Raw genomic sequence first — 20,286 nt, 5'->3', positions numbered from 1 at the left:
TCCTCTGGAGCTAAAAGTTCCCTCTGGAAGAGTCAGGGAGAGAGAGATGAGGGTGAATATCAATATCCTTTCTCCTGCCATCTCTGTCACTCACTGCAATGTTGTGAACTCAATTAATAGATAAACTATGGTATGAGGGGACTAGAGTAAACAAAAATATATTGTCCATTTACATTCAGCACACGTCGGGGTCAGCGGAAAGTATTTCAAGAGTGTGATTATTCATATCTGTCAAGTGCTGTTTTAAATGAAAACTGTGCACTGTCTCACAATGCATCGTGACTGACTGACATGCCTGGAAGCCAGGAGAGTGAGTAAGTGGAGCGGAGCGAGAACAATTTCCACCTCTCAAAGCATTCTGTCACTCCGTTCCAACTCCACTCCGGATTCTCCATTCTCCACTCACTGGGCAAAAGAAAATCCAAACAAAAATGTTCCTCAGTTCTCAACACATTTTTTGGAAATGACACAATGAATTTTGTGGGACCCCATACTGGAATTTGTTCATCATTTATTTTCTTTAACAGTTTGTGTGCATTTGGCAGGCTGAATTTATTTGATAAAAACAGTACTAATAAAATATGCATACAATTTACATTTATTTTAAAATGTAATTTCATTCTGTAATGGCAAAACTGAATTCAACAGCCATTATTCCAGGCTTCAGTGTCACATAATAAAACATAAATCATTATAATATGATGATTTGGTGCTCAAGAAACATTTCTTATAATCAATGTTAAAACAATTGTGCTGCATAATATTTTTGTGGAAAATGTGATGTATACATTTTTAGGATTCTCTATCGAATAAAAAAGTTCAAAAGAACTGCATGCCTTCACTGCAGTTTTTTTAATCAGGTTAATGTATCCTTGCTGAATAAAAGTATTACATCTTTCTTATCCCAAACGGTAGTGTATACAGTTTGTAAGTTTTGTTTGTTTTTATTTTTCCTGGGAAAATAACCTTTGACCTTGATGTTGCAAGTGGCATGTCCTACTATTTTAGCTATTTTGTATTTTCAATCACTGTCCACTGACAATATTTCTCCAATTTCACAAGTTTCTATAATTCTGATAGCTAATTGTCAATTAACAGTGTTTAACAGCTGGTGACTTCTTACATTATGACAGATTGTTATATAAGTGCTGACAGAGTGTAAAAAGAAGGAAAGAAAGAAATCTAGTAATTTCAATCACCTCTCTGCTTGAGGAGAAAAAGGAGAATAAAAAAGGAGAGAATGCAGTCTTTTTGGCCTTTTGTGTAAATAAGCAAAAAAATTCTAAATAAAAGGTATTCTAGAGGATTATCTGGATCAGGATTGGGTGATCATCGGGAATTATGGTTGCTTAAAAATAGAAAGAGAGGCAGGGAAGGAAAGAGAGTTAGTATGCAATCGAGATAGAGAGAGAGAGAGAGAGAGAGAGAGAGAGAGAGAGAGAGAGAGAGAGAGAGAGAGAGAGAAGAGAGAGAGAGAGAGAGAGAGAGAGAGAGAGAGAGAGAGAGAGAGAGAGAGAGAGAGAGAGAGAGCATTAAGTTGATCTTTGTGGTTAAGTCGTTTGGCCGGGTTGTCCGTCCCACAGTAATGACAACACGTTGCCATGGAAACGGGAGTTTGATTGCTTGGCTTAATCTTCTTTAATGTAGCTTAATGCTGTTTATGTCCCTCAGACTAAGAGCACACTGTCCAGTGGTTCTCATTAAGGCTGTCCCCAGAACACACATTCACGTCAATAATGTCACTATTATCTGACCCATCACCCTAGCCCTGCTGCTAACACGAGACAACTTTGAGTTCATCCATTCCTTTCTCATGATTTTGTTCACCTTATAATTAAAAAGGTACGATTATAATTAACATGTTTCAACTCAGTTTGAAAACTGGGAGAGTGGCGCATGCGAATGAGATAGCAACAGGATGTTCTCTGCCCTCACTGACCCGTCACCACAGGACGGCATGCTTCCTACAGGCTGATTAATACATAGCAGCAAATAGGATGGAAACGCTGAGAGAGACTGTGCAATAGCATCAGAAGGAAAGGAAAGACATGACGTCATCAGAAGGAAAGGAAAGGAAAGACCGGAAATGGACAGGACAGGACGAATTCTGAATTCTGATAGGAAAGTACAGTACAGTACAGTACAGGACATGAAGAAAGAAATGAAGGGATAATTGACAAGACAGGAACAAGAAAAGGACAGGACAAGAAGAAGGAAAGGAAAGAAAAAGGAAAAGTAAAGCGACAGAACAGGAAGAAGGAAAGAAAAGGACAGGAAAGGAAAGGAAATTGACAGTAAAAGAAAGGGGGCAAAACAGGAAGAAGGAAAGGAAATGAAAGGATATTGACAAGACAGGAAGAAGGAATGGACAAGACAGGAAAGCAAAGGAAATGAAATGAAAGGAAAGGAAAATAAAAGGGACAGGGCAGGAAGAATGATATGGACAGGAAAGGAAAGAAAATTGACAGGACAGGAAGAAGGAAAGGACAGGACAGGAAGAAGTAAAGGAAAGGACAGGGAAATAAAAGAAAAGGGACAGTACAAGAAGAAGAAAGGGACAGGAAAGGAAAGGACCGGAAATAAAATGAAAGAAAAAGAAAAGGGACAGGACAGGAAGAATGAAAGGAAAGGACAGGAAAGAAAGGAAAGGAAAATTCAGTCATCTCTACAAGGAAAGGAAAAGAAAGGAAAGAAAGCAAAACAAACTTATTAGGAGAAAGAAAGAAAGAAAGAAAGAAAGAAAGAAAGAAAGAAAGAAAGAAAGAAAGGAGGAAAGAAAGGAGGAAAGAAAGGAGGAAAGAAAGGAGGAAAGAAAGAAAGCCTATGAGGCGTAGAGCATAAGTGTGTGTGTGTGTGTGTGTGTATATGCATGTATGTTTGTCTGTGAAACCAAGCCTGTGTTCTACTGCACACAATTCATCACTTTGACAGAAAAAACATGTAAATTGAATTCCTCAATTGAATTGTGCTACTGCAGCCCCAGTGGATCGTAAGTCTCCATCCCACAGCTCAGACCAGCAGGTCAGATCAGCAAACAAACCAACGGCAGAAAAATGACCTGATAGAGAGAGAGAGACAGTTCAGCCATCACAAAACAACTGCACATGATACCCACAGCCTCTATTAATAGCTCTGAGTTGACTAACATTCAGTAGTTTAATGCAAAACAACCCATACTCTAAACTCTGAAGATGCCTATTTCAACGAGAGAGAGAGAGAGAGAGAGAGAGAGAGAGAGAGAGAGAGAGAGAGAGAGAGAGAGAGAGAGAGAGAGAGAGAGAGAGAGAGAGAGAGAGAGAGAGAGAGTGTGTGTGTGTGTGTGTGTTTGTGCAGGGAATGGAAAGAAATAAGGGGACGTGTAGAGTACCACCAGAGAAAAGGAAGGGAACCAGGTACTGAGAGGAACAGCTACAGGGTAGTGAACGGGTTGAGTGTGGGGATAGAGAGGAAATAGTTCAGAAGACGAGGAGAGCGAGGGAGAAAGAGAGAGAGAAGGGACATAATTAAAGTTGTGGATAGCTTTCACCCCTGGTGTGGCTGAAAGAGAAGGAGAGTGCATGTGTGTGTATGTCTAGAGCAAGCAGTAATAGCAGGGGATTTGGATCTGGTCCCTGTGGCCCTTTAACTCTTTCACTCTAAGAAGATTATTTCCCAAACTCAACTGCTCAAAAAAGCAAATAACTCAATACATAATAAGAGAATACTGCACTTATATAACTGGATACCTGTTCAGTGCATATACTGCAAGGGAAAATGATTTCAATAAATGAGTCAGGCTGTAATAATATAGTGCTTTGTGTGTGTTTAAAAACAAACAAACAAAAAAACAATATTTATCTGACTCAGAGTAGCTTTTTTCTGTTATATTTTTACACATGGGAGACTAGGCCTGGTTGTCATACAAGGAAGGTGTTGCATGCTCAGTTTTATAGTTAATATATTATGCATGTATGTATTTATTTATATGTAATGGTGAAATTGTTATTATTTAATTGAATTTAATTTGATTTAATTTATGTTTGTTTAATGAAATAAATAAAAATGAGCCTTGGTTTCCCCTACTTTATAACAGTGATAGTATTTTATTATTTATTTGATTTTACTTTATAATTTTTAATTCAATCAATGAGTCCTAATCTTTCCATCCCCCCTGTAATGCCAGAATTAGTGAATCTTATTTTTAAATTAGTTTTATATTATTTAAAATCATTTTCTTATTATATATATATATATATATATATATATATATATATATATATATATATATTCACTGAACATTTTTAGCAGATGTTCATTTCAAAAAGGTGTTAGCGTTTTGGATTTGTATCATGCACTTTTGAACTGAAGCACGTACACATACACAAAGTAAACTTTATTTTGTTGAAAGGATAATGAAAGGAAGAAGCAGGATTTAAAGAAAAAATGTAATTGCATTTTGGCTTAAGACATTCTTTTGTGAAAAGTCTGCTAACAGCCGATTAACATAATGCCAGACGTTGAGCAGGAATTCAGGTGGAAGAGCTACACATTTTGACCTAATTTTGTTTATAATCAATCTGGAAACATTAGGGTAAATAAAATTTGCTAATCCTTCACACGTCTGTGAAAGCACGACTACTGATGCGTAAAAAGAGGCTTAGCGCTCGTCAATAGATTTAACAGCACTAAACATATTGAATTAAATGATAAAGAGTCTGGAAGTCAAGGGTAGCGTGCTCTTTTTATGTATTAAGAGTTGTGTGAAGTGTTCCTCAATGCAATGCTCTCAAAAGACGACCACTTTATGGACAAGGTCTCATCCAGCAGACACTGCAACGCCTACGGTTTGCAAGTGTGCACTTCTGACAACTCTGTCGCTACATGCTAAGCCTTTTCTCCTTGTTAGCAGGCCGCGGTTATTATAGTCTGTGGCCGTTATCATTGGTAGTCTACCGGCATTCGCGAGCGATGCAGATTCCGAGGCTAGGGCTCTTTTTAGCCCTTTGAAAAGACAGAATGTTCAGATCAAAGCTGATTGGCTCAGGACGCACCGCGAACAGATGCTAATGTAACACACTTGAAAGAGAATTAGCATTACACAGGCTAGCGGCAGCTAGAGAGGTCAGTCGGCAAAAACACCAGGCCCCTTCTGCATGATCCCATCTTAGATTCCTCCCTGGAGCTCAGGCTCTTGTTACCACAGACGTCCACTGTGCATTCAGAGCTGCAGAGCCAGGAAACAGCTTCAAAAGTGAAATGTAACATTATAAAAAAGAAAGCCTTGTTATCGGAATAAACAAACTTGAAGTCAGGGGTGGGCTATCACATGATACCCAAGCCTTTGTTTTCTTTTAGAAGATGACATGTTATACGACTAACAATCTGCAAAACTATACAACTGTAGTTTAAAGTGCCCCAATTATGCTATTTTAAAGTTTCCTAATGTTGTTTTGGAGTCTCCTACAACAGGTTTACATGCATCAAAGGTCAAAAAACTGTTTAATTTCCTCATAATATACATTTGCACAATTTTACCATATCAATGCGAGCGCGGGTCCGATGATGAAACATTGGAGGAAGTATTCATTCAACCCAAACCTCCATCGCAAGGACAACTCGAGCAAGACATTTCTCAGTGATACGCTATTTAGTTTGAGGTACATTCTGAGATGTTGTAACTGTAATTCCTCACCATCAACATTAACAAGTGCATGTCCATCAACAAACCGATTATTTTACTTGTACTAATTTATTTACTGAGTGTTTCCTAATTTATTGCGGTGAACACTTGGAAACTGGATCAATAACAGTGCTTGTAAGTTATGGAATGTTAGCCGAGCTCTAGCGTGAATGACTGATGTAACAAACATTGGTAAAACAAATCTTGCTCCATGCTTAATCTTACCTCTAAGTAGTGAGAACGAGAGACAATCTGCATTAATAGACACAGTTTTAGCTAATAGTGGCCCACAGCTGATTAGCAGAAGTATTTCAGTAAGACAATAATAATGTGAGTTAACCAGTTAGCAGGAGACCTACACAATATAAAACTCAAAACTAAGAATTCTGAACACCATCTTTCAAGAGCAAGCGGTTTGCGAAGCAGTCGTAAGTAAAAAAAGGGAACACAGCAAAAGTTTAGTATTACACTGCTGTGATATCGTGGTAAAGATTGATTTTAACCACTGATTCTTCACATGCTCGTCCTCGGGCAGTAAAAAAAAAACTGGCTACCTTCACATTGTAGAGCACAGCATCTTCTCGACATGATGCTATCCAGTATCCACAGGAATCAGCTGCAGGTTTGAGGTTCAAGGTTTCCCTGGTGTCTGCGCGCAATAAATGGGCGGGCAATATGCTAATGTTTAGTCTTGACGTCACAACGAAACAGCTTATGAGTCGTTTGAAAACTATTCATTTAATTGACTCTGAGTCGACTCTTACTTTTACAGACAATAAGGCATGTCTAAGACAATGTCTAAGACAATAACTTTATACACGATGCACTTTCAGATTTAAAACTTTGCAGGATGTTTTCATTCACTTAGAGCTATGTTACACACTACATAAATGGTAATTTTCAAAAATCCATAATAGGGGCCCTTTAACTCTAATCAAAACTAGCTAATGCTAAAGTCATATCCACAGTCTTTTCAGTGGTACAGAACATGGATAATGTTGCCCTACCTGCTATTTGAACACAAACAAATTGCGGACAAGATTACAAAAGGTTAAACATGAAATGCATGAAATGGAAGTTACAATAGTCTTTTCTTCCCTATTGTGACGAGTGAAACAGCTTTTCAAATAAGGAAAAAATGTAGAGCAGATCGTGATTTTGTCCATCGGGAATTGGTTGGATCATGCCATTGCCATGATTTCATGTGAGGGACAGTCGTCACACAAATTTTGTATTATTTTCTAATTATTTTTAATTTTTAATTTAGCACCAGCATGGGGCAAAAGGCACAAAGTATTGATACAAATACTTTAGCTAAAATTAAAATTAAAGTTTTTTTAATAATGTCCAAGCTAATACTTGTTCAAAACAATCACTTTAGCAAAGTTTTCACTATTTTCTGTTTATTTTGATAAATAAAATGATAAACTTTCGTTCAATTAATCTACTGTCATCAAAATATGCTCATTTTAAAAATACAGAAACACAATTATTTTAAAAAAAAGTAAAGATTCTGAAAGCATTGCACGGTATAAAAAATTAATATAGCTTTACAGTAGTAACACATATGACATTCGATTATATGATATGATTAATATCATTTTTGGTTTCATTATAAATTATGAAATGGTGATTATCTCTAAAGTGGACACCCAACTTGATATCTATTTACCATCTAAATCTAACCATGTCATGTCAACAAAAGTCTTTATTTATTATCATGTTAATTATTGTGCCTTTCACCCCAAGTATTATTCCAAATACAATACTTTCACATATTCTTATGTTATTGAAAAAAACTGTTGCTTTAATTACCATGAACAGAACTGAAAATCATTAAGACCTTTGTCTCAAAATATAGGCTAGTCAAAGTTTTATTCATTTTCCACTGCTACATAAATCAAAAACATTAAATATTAGATCAAATTAGCGCAGAATCACCTTTGCATTGCTGTCCGGGATCACGTTAAGGATCTTTTTGTGAATTTGTGTGCCATCGAGTGGTGTAAAAGAGAATAAAGTCAAATGCACCTTTAACCCTGGTGCACCTTTAGCCCCAATGTACCCTATAGTAAAATTATAATGGAAAACAAATACAGATTGTTACAGATAACAGCACAAGTGTGACTCATAAGTTAACAATAACAGAGGGATAACCAATCACCTAGTGACCTACCGGATCACCTTAGCAACGACTCAGACCTCCTTAACAACTTTAGCAGCACCCTTGCAACCAACCACAATACCTCAGCATGTGCACTGTTTAGGGATGCTAAACGATGACCGTTTGACCGATGGTTGACCGTATCAACGTTAACCGATCAAAGTTGTCGGTAGTCGGTTATAAAAAAAAGTGATTTCTAAATTAGGCTATTACAGACAGTGGACTAAATGCTACCAGACATGGGCAGTATTTCAATTAAATGTATTTTAAATACGTAATTAATTACTTTAGTGTATTTTGTAATTTGTATTTTGCAGGTGTGGAAAAAATAAAATCTAGTTTGTAACAAAATATTTTGAGGGAGTGTATTCAGAGTATTTCAAATACTTAAACACTAAAGAAAAATCACCATAGTAAATGATTTTGCCATATTTTCGGTCTAATGTTGGCAATGGCAATGTCCATGTTAGATGCACGAAAATCACGTGACACCCTGTAGACCGGGCTCCCTCCAAGAAGTGAATGAGTTTTGAACTCTTAAAAACGGCATTAAGGTAAAGTGTTTTGTGAAAAACATACAGTCTACACACACATATTGCACACTGAACGGCATTATAGAGAAAATAATTGTGCCTTATGAGATCATTCATAAAAGGACATCATAGGCCCTACCTATTATGAAACAGTTATTATTATTACTATTATATTACTATTAATCTGTCATAACGCCACTGAAATCTCCATGCTAAGCAAGCGTTCACAATATAACATTCATCTGCAGTTTTTACACGTTTTACATATGAGATAATATTGATATTGATTCCTTATAAAATAATCAGCAATCCTATTGTTATTCAGTAATTGCGCACGCAGCACGATTCTACTATGGAAAAGGCATACGCGGTCAGGGCAGTTAGAGTCTCGTGTGTAAAACAAACCCACACATATTATGATTAATATGATTAATCATATATATTATGATTAAAATGGAATTTTGATTTTGTGACGAAAATTCTCTGTCTGTTATTTTTACACAAAAATCGCTGCAAAAGATGCTTTCTAACAGGTTTTATCGTAGTTTTTGTCCAACTCCATTGACTTGTATTTGATGTTCTGTGAGGTACGGTATTACTCCTCCGCCGGAGACGGAAATGGGGTTGTTTGTATTCTTTCTGTAGTCTTCCAGTCGCGGTATCGTAGGCTACGCTATCCAAACATTGGCAAAGGTGCATTATCGCCACCAACTGGGCTGAAGTGTCTATTTTTCAAGCTCTCATCGGAAGAATGTCCGGGTGTGAGGCGTTTGTATTTTATTTAAATACATTTTTCACATCAGTATTTTGTATTTTATTTTGTTACATTTCATGAGCCAGTATTTGTATTTTGTAACAAAATAGTTTTTGATGTATTTGTGCCCACCTCTGAACGCTACTACAGTTAGCCATCTCATTCCAATATATTTTTGTGTGAAGTGAACAAATCCCTCACACTCAATTTTTCATAACTCGCCTGTTTGTACTTAATAAACCAATTAAAACATTTGGCGCGAGGTCACAGCGTTTGGGTTTGCACGCTCACAAGGTTTGCGAAAAGTAAAGGCTACTGGCTAAAACACTCGAGGTTAGAGCCAGGGCAGACGACAGGATGAAGCGTGCAAAGAAAAGTAGTGTGTGGGACCATTTCACCAAAAAGAATGACACAGATGTAAGTTGCAACTTGTGATACAGTGCTTAAATACAGTAATAGCACATCATCTATGATGTATCACCTGAAAACGCGACACCTGCTTTAGATTTGGAAATACATTACATCTACATTTCAGTGGTAACAGATAAGGTGATGATGATCATCTTTCTTTATTATTGTTAGTAGAGATGCACCGATTGATCGGCTGGTGATCGGAATCGGCCGATTTTCACGTGAACGGCCATGATCGGCGGTCAGTCTGACATATGCCGATTTTTTTTTGCCGGTCAAATGCACTCGGATGATTAACATCACGCAAAACCAGCATCACACGTGCACAGAGAACGCACATGTAGGAAACCTCGTGAATTATGGCTGTTTCACACCGCAAGCGTGAGCAGCACAGGTTTTTTTTCCCCCGGTGTGCATGTTAATCAATGAGTGCATTCACACCGAGAGCAGGAACAGCGCGTGAGTGTCGAGCAGGAGCGTCGTGTGAGCAGCAGTGAAGCGGGGTTTCGGTGCAGAGTCTATTTTTGCTGCGCTGCTCGCGCTCAATTAAAGTGATTGTTTAGCCCGGCTGGACATGTGGCAGACGAGAGAAGAACTGTTTGCGAAATAAAACTTGCCACTGATGTACAAGTGATTGCAATAGGCTGTGTGTGTGTGAGTGTGTTTTGAGAAACATTTTTATATCGGCATTGTATCGGCAGGTCAAACTGTAATTGTTAGCACTTCATCAAACTAAAGCGGCGTCTCTTCGGAGCTGTCATTTTCTTAAATGAGCTGCGGCAATGCTTCAAATGAGCTTCTAACGCTAGACTAACGCCTTTATTTTCAACGCGATCACCTTGGACCCAAACCATTTCGAAACTAAGAAGCCATTTGTCCTCCGATTACATACACGCTCCTCGGCGCTGCCTTTGCGGGACTCATGTTTCACGCTGTAGGGGATTTAAAAAAAGGGACGTGAGTGGAAGGGCGGCGCCGGGGCAGTGTGTGTGTGTGTGTGTGTGTGTGTGTGTGTGTGTGTGTGAGTGTGAGCGGGAGGCAGAGCGGCAGAGAGATGCGACAGAGTTGCGAAATCGCAGGCGCGGCTAGAAATGGCTGTTATTTCAAATAAACCGGTTAACCGGTTTCAACCGGCTAATGAGGCTCGGTGGTCGGTCAAGAAAATTTTTAGTTGTCGCCATCCCTAGCACTGTTCTTCAAAAAATCTAAAAATCCAGTTCTTGCTAAACTTACTGTCTAAAAGAGCAGCGAGCGTCTTTTTCAAGATGTCTCACACTTCCTGCGTCTCGTGCAGAGCCCCGCTCAGCGGCGGAGACCGCCATGTGATCTGCGCTTTCTGCCTGGGCCAGGAACACGCAGCTCTGCCCTCTCGGGGGTTTGTGAGCTCAGCGACGCACTTCCGATGTCGACCCTGCGGGCTCGGCTCAAAGTGTTCAACCCTCAAGCTGTCACTCCGCCCTTTGCAGGACCGCGCAAAGATGCGCCGTTCTCAAAGGCCGCCGGAGCCGTTGGCCACAGCGACGCGCTCGCCGGACTCCCTCCCTCAAGCCTCGCTCTCGCCTTTCCTGCCTCCCCTCACAGACGCGCAGCTGCCGCTCACGAGCCGCACTGCCGTCGTTTCTGATGCAAACGCTCGCCGGAATGACTCCCTCGAGCGTCTATCTCTCCACCCCTCTCCCAGACGCGCAGCCGCCGGCTCCCGCCCGCGCTGCCGCCACCTCAGGGGACGAGGCGCTTGATATGGATGAGGACGCGCTGCTGACAGCTGTTCTAACCGCAGCTAGCTTTCTTTGCGTTACAAGAAAGCTATCCCATACCGCATGCGCCACCGGCGAAATGAGGAAAGAGTGTATTTTAGTCCCGCCGAGGCCGGACTATCCCCCATTTCTCAAACATTTCTCAGCTCCTCTTAATTTGAGCGGCTGGTAATGTCAATATTGCAGCATGAGCCTGTTATATAACACGCACGCCTGCAAACAAACGCCGACACACAGAAACTGTGATGACGCTCTCTTTATTTGCTCGCGCTAACTGAAGCTGATGTCATTCCCCCCTGTGGCTCAGTGGCGAAATCCACAGCTTTCGCGCCAGAGACCTGGTTCGAGCCCGGCTCTCGCCGATGGTGTTTTTCGTGTAGAAAAGGTGCCCACACCTCAGTGTTCACCCTTACACACAAGCACAACACTTCCCGTGTCACTCAAAGAGCCCACTCCCATAAAGCGTTAAATAGCGCACGAGTCCGTGCCCACGCCGACTTTCTGCCCGCTCTTTCACACGGCCATTAAAACTCATATCAGTCAGAATATAAACGTAAGTCCTGTGCCCGCCCACGAGCGTTCACACTTACTTACACATCTCTCCCCAAGCGCTGCCCGCGCATTCCAGAGTTGTCACAAAACGGCGTCACATATAACTGTAAGTCTCGTGCCTGCTCACGCTTACTTATGAACACTTTGCCCAAAGCGCCTTGCGCGCGTCTCAGGGCTATCATAAAACGCTCCCCATCCATAGCGATCGGGACGTCAAAGTTATGTGTAAGTCTTGTGCCCGCACAAAAGCGCTCACACTTACTAATTAACACTCTGCCAAAGGCTCCGCTCGCGCATTACAAAGTGATAAAGGGCACTTCCCATTCACTGAAATCGGGACTCCTCTTATGTATCAGCCTGTCACGGCTGTCAGCGAGCTGCCGCTTGCAAGCACCGAGGCCGCGTGCGCCGCGCCCACACATCCGGTTCAGTTCTCGACCCCGCAGAGCGCGGCGATCAGAACCTGGAGACCATTCGCCCCCTAGCTACATATATAAAAGCATGGGAAGCCATTCCAGGGGTTTCAGAATGGGTGCTGAGCACAATAAGGCACAGCTATTCGCTACAGTTCGCTCGCCGTCCTCCGCGCTTTCAAGCACGGACCGCGACAACTGTGAATGCAGAAGTAACACATCTAATTTTGCGCAGACATAGCGAAGCTGCTGTGCAAAGGGGCCATAGAATTGGTACAGCCTTCTCTGAGCGAGTCAGGCTTCTATTGCCTTTATTTTCTCGTACGCAAGAAGGACGGAGCCCTCAGACACATCTTAGATCTGAGATGTTTGAACGAGGTGCTTATGAAAAGACCGTTCAAAGTGTTTACAACCAGAAAAATCCTTGCGGACGTTCGCCCGAGGGACTGGTTTATTTCTCTCGATCTGAAAGATGCCTATTTCCAGATTCAGATAATACCCCGTCACAGGCCATTCTTGAGATTCGCCTTCGACGGTCAGGTTTATCAATACTCCGTCCTGCCGTTCGGCCTGTCCCTGGCACCCCGTACATTTGCGAAGTGCATGGACGCAGCTCTCGCCCCCTTGAGAAATCAGGGTTTGCGAATTATGAACTATCTGGACGACTGGCTGATTTGGCACAGTCAGAGACAGAACTGCTATCTCATAGAACTGTGCTCCTCAGTGACATGGAGAGCTTGGGTCTCACGGTCAACTGGACCAAGAGCTCATTACTGCCCAGTCAGTCAATTTCCTTTCTAGGAATAGAACTGGACTCTGTGGCCATGACGGCTCGTTTATCGACACAGCGCGCGCCGTGTTCGACACCTAGCCGCGTCTTTCAAGAAGGGCAGCATCATTCCTCTGAAGTCATTCCATGTATGGCTGTATGGCCTCAGCTGCAGCACTCCTTCAGCTGGGCTTACTGTGCATGCGCCCGCTTCAACGCTGGCTCAATGCTCGTGCGTCTCGCCGAGCTTGGGCTGCTGGCTGCGAACGAATCAGAGTGACTCAGACCTATATTACGGCTCTGCAGCCCTGGTTAACAGCCGGCTGGTATCAGCGGGGTGTGATGATGGGAGCGGTCTCGTACTGAAAGCTTATCTCGACAGATGCGTCCAACTCAGGTTGGGGTGCGCTCTTCGAGGGCAGACCGGTCTTTGGCCTGTGGTCAGACCAGGAGAAGCTCCTTCACATAAACTGTCTGGAAATGTTAGCGGTCGAGAACGCGCTGAAGCGCTTCCTCCCGCTCATACAGGACCACCATGTTTTAGTCTGATCAGACAACATGTCAGTGGTTTCCTACGTGAACAATCAGGGCGGCGTCAGATCCAGGAACCTCTGCGATCTGACAGAGCGCTTCCTCACGTGGTCTCAGCATCATCTGCGCTCGCTGAGAGCTGCACATGTGCCAGGCCACCTGAATTACGGCCCAGACAAACTATCCAGGGACAACGTTCCCCCAGGGGAATGGTGCCTGCACCCCCAAACGGTCCAGAAATTATGGCGCCTGTTCGGCAAAGCGGAAGTGGACCTATTTGCGTCAAAAGACAACGCTCACTGCCCAATGTTCTTTTCGAAGAACGAGGACGCGCTAGCCCAAGTCTGGCCCAGCCACCCTCTGTATGCCTTCCCTCCGATCTCTCTGCTACCGCAGGTAATCAAGAGGATCAGGGAAACGCGCCACTCGGTGCTCCTCATAGCCCCGCGTTGAGAGAATCAGATTTGGTTCCCGGAGCTGACGCGGCTGTCACTGACAGCCCCGTGGCCGATTCCGGTGAGAACGGATCTCCTCTCACAAGCTCGCGGCTCGATCTGGCATCCCCATCCAGAGAGCTGGTCTCTGCACGCATGGGTAATCAACGGGTACCCGTTGCCCTGCCAGAAGTATGGATGAACACGATCACGCAGTCTAGAGCTCCCTCTACTAGAAAGCTTCACGCGTCTAAATGGTCAGTGTTCTCCAAATGGTGCACTGACAAAAACCTGGACCCACGGACGGGTGGGGTCTCGCGGCTGCTCATTTTCCTACAAGAGCTGTTGGATAAGGGGAGGTCCCCATCCACGCTCATAGTCTATGTGGCGGCCGTTGCAGCGTTCGCTGAGTCGAAGCACGGCCGGTCGTTAAGGAAAAATGAGCTTGTCATCCGCTTCCTCAGAGGAGCCAGAAGGATGAACCCTCCGCGCCCCCCATCGGTTCCTATGTGGGATCTTTCATTGGTCCTCGAAGCCCTGAAAGCTTTCCCCTTTGAACCACTAGACTCCGTGGAGTTAAAGTACCTATCACTCAAAACCGTTTTCCTGAAGAAATGCCATGGGTCTGCGGAATTTGCATGGCGTAACTCCGCCCCACCTCGTGGGTATAAAAGGAGGAAGCCGGCAATATGCAGATATGTTTTCGCTTCGGAGCCAAGTGTATTCTTCTCTCCACAAGCCATCTCTGAATTGTCAGCTTCACAAACGAGTACCTCGAGTGTTGGTGTGACGGCGATCTACGTCGAAAGCGTGCTTCCTGCTGATCTGTTGCAATGGTCTGCCAGTCGGTGCGTTTCTCCCCGGGTGCTTCAACACTTGAGTTTTCTCTCACTAAAAGAGCTTACACGTTGCACGTCTTTTTAAAGATGTCTCGCCCGTGTACTCCTGGTTGCGGCAGATTGGTATCGGACTCTGATGGGCACGAGCGTTGCATAGTATGTTTGGGCATTGATCATGCTAGAGCAGCGCTCGTGGATGACTCATGTTCTCTCTGTGGGAATATGTCCATCGCGTCATTACGGTCGAGACTCCGTGAACTCGCAAGAGTCCCCTCATCCACCCCCCGTCCTGCGGCTGGTGGCCAGGGTGACCTGAGGGTTACAGTCTGGAACAAGGCGCCGACTATGTGTCCGCAACCCCAGCCCCCCTCTTCAATGACGGTGCCCGCTAGTGAACTGCTGATTCCCGCGGGTCTACCCTCTGGTGGCCCGCGTGTTTCAGTTGAAGCTACAGAGGAAGATGCCATGTCTGTTGCAGCATCACTAGGTGGGTTTGAGTCTTCTGGAAGTGAGGGCTTGTCACAGCTGCCACCTTCCGGTGTGCATACGGCTGTGCTAGAGTCTGATCCGGAGATGACGGCCATGCTTTCCCGGGCAGCCTCCACTCCTTGAGTGGAGGCCTCCACCCTGTCCCGAGCGCTCGCAGCTAAACGATTGGTTTTTGGGTAAGGCCGCCAACCCTCGTCCTCGGCAAACCCCACTACCTTTCTTCCCGGATGTGCATGATGAGATCTCGAAGTCCTGGAAGACCCCCCTGTCTTCTCGGGACCGCTCGCTGGTCTCATCCGCCTTTCCTCCCCTCGATGAGGCAGCTGCCCGTGGGTACACTGGGCTTCCCCCCGGTTGAACGCTCTGTTGCCATGCAACTATGTCCTCAGAGTGCTTCTACTCAGGCCAAGCCAAAGCACCCGTCCAAAGCCTGTAGATTTTCGTCGACCCTGGTGGCGAAGTCTTACAGAGCGGCGGGACAGGCAGCTGCTTCACTGCATGCTATGGCCACTCTGCAGGTGTACCAGGCCCAGATGCTCAGAGACATCCACGAGGGTAGGACAAACCCAGGGCTCTTTGATGAGCTGCGCGCCGCGACCGACCTTGCTCTCCGGGCAACGAAGGTTACCGCGCGCTCCCTGGATTTGGTGATGTCCACAGCTGTGGTCCAGGAGAGACATCTGTGGCTGAACCTGGCTGACATGCGGGACGCCGAGCGGACCCGTCTGCTTAACGGCCCCTTGTCCCAGGCCGGCCTCTTCGGCGGTGCAGTTGAAGATTTTGCCCAACAGTTTTCAACCGCCCAGAAACAGACCGAGGCCATCAGACACATCCTGCCCCGCCGGCCCACTGCTGCCTCCACCCAGCCGGCCAGGCAGACACCTCGACCTGTTTCCCGCCGAGGGCGCCCTCCTGCGGCTCCCGTCCCTCCCGCCCGGACCATGCAGCAGCCTCCACCCAGGGCCGGTCATGGAGGAAGCCGCAAGAAGGCGCCACAGCCCTCTCCTACCCCGCCCCCCGCTAAACGCCGGGCCAAGCGGCACTCCTGAGACGGGCTGCTCAGGGATGATGGTTGTTTCTCAGGAGGTGGTAGCAGGACCACTCCTTCCCCCGGTGGAGGGCCAGGGGAGAATCTTTTGTTCTCCACTCCCCGCTGCTCACCCACGGGTGGGCAGCACCCTAATGTGGTTAAAAACAGAAACAATCCCCTCTTCCCTGAGCTCACAGAGTTCTCGGACGACACAGAGCGCCGCCCACAAGCCATACTCTCCTCGCCCCCCTCTGTCCCAGAGGCGGTTGACACGGCGCGCCCCTGTCCCCCTCTGTCGCCAGACCCCTGGCAGAGCAGGCCCCTGCTGGATGACCAGCCTGGTCCTCTCCTGGCCCCCTCTGCCAGGGCGCGGTTGCTAACTTTGCCCCAACACCGGGCCGCTATGCCGTCCACGTCTGGGCCAGTTACTCCGCTTCGCTGCCCCTCCGGGGGGACCCCTGTGGTTCACATGATCCCGCTGGTTCAGTTCCTGGGAGCCTGGCTAGAGCTTCCCCGTCTGTCCCGCTGGATCGCGCGGACCGTCAGGCTCGGCTATGCGATTCAGTTCGCACGGTCTCCTCCCCGCTCCAGGGGAGTCCGCTCCACTTTGGTCGGTGGCAATGCCGCTATCATGAGAGCAGAGATTGCTACCCTGCTGGCAAAGGGTGCAATCGAGACTGTCCCTCCAGCCGAGATGAGGTCCGGCTTCTACAGCCCCTACTTCATTGTCCCCAAGAAAACCGGTGGGTTACGGCCAATCCTGGACCTGCGCGTGCTGAACCGCTCCCTTCACAGGATGCCGTTCAAGATGCTCAACGCCAAACGCGTTCTCGAATGCGTACGGCCCCAGGATTGGTTTGCAACGATCGACCTGAAGGACGCCTACTTTCATGTCTCCATTTTTCCTCGACACAGACCGTTCCTTCGGTTTGCTTTCGAGGGGCAGGCATACCAGTACGCGGTTCTCCCTTTCGGGCTAGCCCTGTCTCCTCGCATCTTCACAAAGGTCGTCGAGGCTGCCCTTGTTCCCCTTCGTGAACACGTGGTTCGCATCCTGAGTTATATCGACGACTGGCTGATCCTAGCTCACTCTCGAGATCAGGTTTGCGAACACAGGGACCTAGTGCTTCGGCACCTAGCTCGTCTGGGCCTTCGGGTCAACTGGGAGAAGAGCAAACTTTGCCCCGTGCAGAGGATCTCTTTTCTCGGTATGGACATCGACTTGGTCGCCATGACCGCGCAGCTTACGAGCAAGCGCGCGCAGTCACTGCTGACTTGCCTGAGACAATTCGAGGGCAGGAGTGCAGTTCCACTGAAACTCTTTCAGAGGCTCCTGGGGCATATGGCATCTGCAGCCGCGGTCACGCCGCTCGGATTGCTTCATATGAGACCGCTTCAGCTTTGGTGGGCATGGCAACACGGCACGCTCCGAGTACCAGTTACTCCGACCTGCCGTGAGTTCTTCACCCCGTGGTCGAACCTCAGTTTTCTCAGGGCGGGTGTCCCCCTGGAACGAGCTTCCCGGCATGTTGTTGTCTCAACAGATGCCTCCACCACGTGCTGGGGCGCCATGTGCAATGGAAATGCTGCTGCGGGGTCCTGGACAGGACCCCAGCGGCTATGGCATGTCAATTGCCTCGAGTTGTTGGCAGTACGCCTTGCCCTGCACCGGGCGTTGCTCAGGGGTCAACACGTACTAGTCCGTTCAGACAATACCGCCACTGTAGCATACATCAACCGTCAAGGTGGTCTACGCTCCCGCCATATGTCACAACTCGCTCGCCACCTCCTCCTATGGAGTCAGAAACATCTGAGGTTGCTTCGAGCCATCTTCATTCCCGGAGCGCTGAACTGTGCAGCCGACGAGCTCTCACGGCTTCAGCCACTCCCTGGAGAATGGCGACTCCATCCCCAGTCGGTTCAGCAGATCTGTTTGCCTCTCACGACTCGACCCATTGCGCCCAGTTTTATTCCCTGACCGAGGGCACGCTCGGCACGGATGCTCTGGCGCACAGTTGGCCGCAAGTATGCGTTTCCCCAAGTGAGCCTTCTTGCGCAGACCTTGCGCAAGGTCAGGGAGGACGAGGAGCAGGTCATTCTGGTTGCCCCTTACTGGCCCAACCGGACCTGGTTCCCTGAACTAGTACTCCTCGCGACAGCACCTCCCTGGCCGAGCCCTCTGAGGAAGAACCTTCTTTCTCAGGGACGGGGCACCCTATGGCACCCTCGTCCCGATCTCTGGAACCTCCACGTGTGGCTCCTGGATGGGAAGAGGCAGGTTTGAGTACCCTACCACCAGCGGTGGTGGCTACCATCACTTCCGCTAGGGCGTCGTCCACGAGACACGTCTATGCGTTGAAGTGGAACCTCTTCCTCAGCTGGTGCTCTTCTTACTGAGAAGACCCCCGGAGATGCTCGATCAGCGTTGTGCTTTCCTTCCTTCAACAGGGGTTGGAGCGAAGGCTGTCTCCCTCCACCCTGAAGGTCTATGTTGCCGCCATTGCCTTACACCATGACCTCATCGAAGGTCAGATTCCTGAGAGGAGCGAGGAGACTAAATCCGCCTCGCCCTCCTCTCGTTCCCTCTTGGGACCTCTCAGTAGTTCTAACTGCCCTGAAGAGTGCTCCATTTGAGCCCCTGCAATCAGTCGAGCTTAAATTCCTGTCTATGAAGACAGCGCTCCTGGTTGCACTGGCCTCCATCAAGAGGGTAGGGGACCTGCACAGATTCTCCGTTGACGAAGCGTGCCTGGAATTCGGGCCGGCTTACTCTCACGTGATCCTGAGACCCCGGCCTGGATATGTGCCCTAGGTTCCTACCACTCCCTTCCGGGACCAGGTGGTGAACCTGCAAGCGCTGCCCCTGGAGGAGGCAGACCCAGCCTTGGCACTGCTCTGTCCAGTACGCGCTCTCCGCGCCTATGTAGACAGAACGCAGTGTTTCAGGACCTCAGACCAGCTTTTTGTCTGTTATGGTGGGAAGCTGAAGAGAAAGGCTCTCTCCAAGCAAAGGTTGTCTCACTGGATAGTGGACGCCATTGCTTTGGCATACCAGCAGCAAGGTCGACCGTGCCCCCTTGGTGTGACTGCCCACTCCGGCCGGAGTGTGGCGTCCTCTTGGGCTCTAGCGCATGGCGCCTCGCTATCAGACATCTGCAGAGCTGCAGGCTGGGCGACACCTAACACATTCGTCAGACTCTATAATCTCCGAGTGGAGCCTGTGTCCTCTCATGTACTCGCCTCAACCAGCTAGTACCGGACCCGCTCAGGTGTCTTCGCTTGCTCGCCATTCCACTCCACGGACTGGATACGTGCGATATTCTCCTCAGGTGAGCTTCCCCGAAAGCCCTGAGCTCCTCCAGCACTCCTGACGTCGGCGCCAGTGTCTATTGCCTGTGCGTCGGCTAGGTGCCTCCCGTGTGCATGGTCCCTCCTCTGAGCGACCCCAACATGTGTATTTCCACTGTAAGCCTCTCTGAGCATGTGTCTTTCCCTTGGCGAGCCACCTTGGCACCCCTGGGGTTGAAATATTCCACCTGCGGCTGGACACCCCAGTGATTTCCATATGCTTCCTTCGGGTCATATGCGTATTGTCTAAGCCCCCCCCCCCCCCCCCTACATACGTAACCATAGACGTTCTCTGTAGAAGAGGGAACGAGTATTGCGTAACCTGCCATGCTTGCGCCACGCTCGTTTTCCGCTTCAGTCGATGAAAACCAGAGAATAAAGCCTACGAGCCCTGCTTATATACGCTAAGCCACGCCCATTCTGGCGGGCTTTGACACTGTGAAGGCGCGAGCGCCCATCATTGGACGTGACGTCACGTCGGGCTCAGTGGTAGGCTGCTGCAGTTCCCGCAGGGCAGCCTATGAGCACGCTAGACAGCCTGCTCTAGGTCTGCTAGCTGCTGCACTGCGTTGACAATGGATACAAAAATGAAGGATAATTTTT

The 20,286-nt window shown here is 47.0% G+C and overlaps 1 long non-coding RNA gene across 2 annotated transcripts in view; it reads right to left on the bottom strand.

Moving 5' to 3' along the window:
* LOC143714124 (uncharacterized) overlaps positions 1-20,286 on the bottom strand; it is a 284,206-nt gene that overhangs the window by 43,175 nt on the left and 220,745 nt on the right. The window contains exon 5 of one of the 2 annotated variants that reach the window (XR_013195409.1): positions 2,241-3,058. The exons of the other annotated variant lie outside the window; for it this stretch is intronic. This is a non-coding gene — a long non-coding RNA (uncharacterized LOC143714124). Of the gene's footprint in view, positions 1-2,240; positions 3,059-20,286 lie in introns of those variants that run through there. 2 annotated transcript variants of the gene reach the window in all.

Source organism: Siphateles boraxobius, unplaced genomic scaffold, assembly GCF_051911475.1.
Source record: "Siphateles boraxobius isolate OS27281-9 unplaced genomic scaffold, OSU_SipBor_1 53, whole genome shotgun sequence".
NCBI classification, from domain to species: domain Eukaryota; kingdom Metazoa; phylum Chordata; class Actinopteri; order Cypriniformes; family Leuciscidae; genus Siphateles; species Siphateles boraxobius.
Note: the sequence above shows the minus strand (reverse complement) of the source record. Positions and strands in the feature narration are given on the sequence as shown.